The sequence below is a fragment of the Mus caroli genome, chromosome 19 (assembly GCF_900094665.2).
Source record: "Mus caroli chromosome 19, CAROLI_EIJ_v1.1, whole genome shotgun sequence".
Taxonomy (NCBI): domain Eukaryota; kingdom Metazoa; phylum Chordata; class Mammalia; order Rodentia; family Muridae; genus Mus; species Mus caroli.
In genome coordinates, this window is record NC_034588.1 from 32,323,487 (window position 1) to 32,327,232 (window position 3,746).

The following is a 3,746-nucleotide window of genomic DNA, read 5'->3' on the forward strand; positions in this document are numbered from 1 at the left end:
CAGCACAGGATGTTTACGAGTTGTTATTGAGGAAATGACTCAGCACAGGATGTTTACGAGATAGTACTGAGGAAATGACTCAGCACAGGATGTTTACGAGATAGCGGCGCTCCACAGTCCAGGTTAGTTGAGACTGCTGGTCTTTCTATCGGGTCGCCCTCCTCCTCAGCTTCTTCGAACCTTTCCCTAATTCAATCACACATGTCCCCAACTTCAGTCCAATGTTTGGGTGTAATTATCTGCTTCTGTCTCAGTCAGCTGCTTGTTGAGCAGAGGACAGCAGAGGACAGCCATGTGAGGCTCCCATTTGCAAGCACACCATAGCATCAGAAATACTGTCACATCTTGGGGCTTCCCCTTAAGCTAGATTCCAAGTTAGGCCAGTCACTGGACCTCCTTTCCCTCAGTCTCATCTCCATTGTTGTGCCTGCAATACTTTTAGGTCAGAGGCTTTAATTGTGGGATGACAACACCATGCCTCTACTTGATGCCCTGTCTTTCTACTGGAGGTGAACTCCACAAGTTCCCTCTCCTCACTGTTGGATCCCTCCCTTTAAGTCCTGAGAGTCTCTCACCTACCAGATCTCTGCTATATTCTAGAGGGTCTCTACACTTCCCACCCCCAGACACTGCATATTCCATTCATTCTGCTGGTCTTCAGGGCTTCTCTCTTGTCTCCCCCACCCCACCCCTGTACCTGATCATGCTCCCCTTTCCCCTCCCTGTCCTGAGTTCTAACCAGGTCCCTTTCTCCTTTTGCCTCCCTTGATTACTTTCTTCTCCCTCCCAAGTGAGACGGAATCATTCTCACTTAGGCCCTTCAGCTTCTTAATCTTCTTGAGTTCTGTGGATTGTATCCTAGGTACTCTGTGCTTTTTAAACTAATATCCACTTATTAGTGAGTACATTCTATGCATGTCCTTTTGGGTCTGAGTTACCTGACTCAAGATGATATTTTCTAGTTCCATTCATTTGCCTGCAAAAGTCATGATGTCCTTGTTCTTAATAGCTGAATGGTATTCCATTGTGTAAATGAACCATACCCACTGTATCCATTCTTCAGTTGAGGAACATCTGGGTTGTTTTCTGCTCTGGCTATCACAAACAGAGCTACTATGAACACAGTGGAACAGGTGACCCTGTGGCATAGTGGGGCATGTTTTGGATATATGCCCAAGAGTGGTATTGCTTGATCTTCGGGTAGATATATTTCCAATTTTCTGAGGAACCTCCAGATTGATTTCCAGAGTGGTTGTACCAGTTTTCAATCCCATAAGCATTCGAGGACTGTTCCTCTTTCTCCACATTCTCTCCAACTTGTGCTGTCACCTGAGTTTTTATCTTAGCCATTCTGATTAGTGGAAGGTGGAATCTCAGGGTCATTTTGATTTGCATTTTCCTGATGACTAAGGACTTTGAACATTTCTTTAAGTGCTTCTCAGGCATTCAAGATTCCTGTGTTGTGAATTCTGTGTTAAGCACTATACCCCATTTTTTGATTGGGTTGTTTGGTTTTTTGGAGGTTAGCTTCTTGAGTTCTTTATATATTTTGGAAATTAGCCCTCAAAGAAGTCAAAATATCACTATTTGTAGATGATATGATAGCATACATAAGCAACCCAAAAAATTCTACCAGAGAACTTCTAGAGCTGATAAACAACTTTAGCAAAATGGCTGGATATAAAATTAATTCAAATAAATCAGTAGCCTTCCTTTATACAAATGATAAATGTTCTGAGAAAAAAATAGGGAAACAACATCCTTCACAATAGCCACAAATAATATAAAATATCTTGGAGTAACTGTAACCAAACAAGTGATAGATCTGTATGACAAGAACTTCGGGTCTCTAAAAAAAGAAATTGAAGAAGACCTCAGAAAATGGAGAGATTTCCCATGCTCATGGATTGGCAGAAATAATATAGTAAAAATGGCCAGCCTACCAAAATCAATTTACAGGTTCAACACAATCCCATCAAAATTCCAACTCAATCCTTCACAGACATGGTAGAAACAATTCTCAATTTCATAAAAAAAAAATTAGGATAGCAAAAACAATTCTTCACAATGAAGGAACTTCTGGGGGAATCGCCATTCCTGACCTCAAACTGTGCTATAGAGCAATAGTGATAAAAACTGCATGGTATTGGTACAGAGACCGATAAGTTAGTCAATGAAATAGAATTGAAGATACAGAAATAAAACGACACACTTATGGAAACTTGATCTTTGACAAAGAAACCAAACATGTACAATGGAAAAAAGAAAGCATCTTCAATAAATGTTGCTGGTATAACTGGCAATCAGTATTAAAAAATGAAACTAGACCTATATTTGTCACATTGCACAATCTCAAGTCCAAGTGGATCAAGGACCTCAACAACATAAAACCAGATACACTGAATCTAATAGAAGAGAAAGTGGGGAAGAGCCCCAAGCTCATTGACCCAGAGAGGGGGGATTTCCTAAACAGAACTCCAATGGATCAGACTCTAAGATCAAGAATTGATAAATGGGGGTTGGGGATTTAGCTCAGTGGTAGAGCGCTTGCCTAGCAAGTGCAAGGCCCTGGGTTCGGTCCTCGGCTCTGGGAAAAAAAAAAAAGAATTGATAAATGGAACATCGTAAAACTGAAAATCTTCTGAAAGCCATAGTCAATAGGACAAATAGGCAACCTACAGATTGGGAAAAAATCTTCATTAACTCCCCATCTGATAGAGGACACTTCCTTATTCTTAGGCATTCATGCATCTTAGGCGTATGTCCAAAAGGCAGGGTCCATTAGAAAGAATTCCTGTATTCCATGGCCTGCTATTCCTTCCTAACACTATAGTATTCTTCAGGTAAGAACTCATCTCCGGGACTAGTAAAATATATTATTTCTAAGGAATTTAAATTTTTACTTTAGTATTATGAGGAAGCTGGAACATTTTATGAATATAAAAGTGCATAAAATTGCTGAATTTATCTTATTTTGGGGGGAAGAGAAATATACCCTGTTAACCAAACAAATAAATAGCATCATAGAACTGCCCTAGAGAAGATGATGAGGTTGTAATTGTAAGAACAAATCTTCTGAGACACAAAATCTAAGTATTGATCATAACATTTTTTCCTTCATGATTCTTAAATAACATCTAAAATGTCCCTTTCTAAACAAGTAAGCAAACTGCTACCATGTTGTATTAGTTTCCTGTTGCTGCTATAACAGATAGCCAGGAATTTTGTGTCTTAATACACACAGTACTGATCTAGAGATCAGAAGTCTCAAACTCGGGTGTTTTATTTTTATGGATGTACATCATTTACTTTTGATAGGATGCTGGAAAGAAAAATCTACTCACATGCATGCCAATCTTGCCCGGGGTTCATGCTCATCTTGGCTGAATTGTCACAATTTTAGTATACACGCTGCCGAAGTGCAAACAAGTAAGTAAATATCAGATTATGTAAGGCAAGAATGCATTCTAGATGTTGTTCTATGCAGAAGAAAAAGAATATATAGGCACATTATTTTTTTAACATATAAATCCACAAAACCTATAACAAACATTAAACCTTTCTGACTTGGAATTAATATAGCAGGTTATTCACAGACAGAATGGTGATGTTATTTAGCTTGACATTTTCAGATAAAATAGGAAAAAATATGATCCTAAAGAAAAAGTTTGTAGATGAACAGACACACAGATATATGTATACTCCCCCTCTCCTTCTCTCTCTCTCTCTCTCTCTCTCTCTCTCTC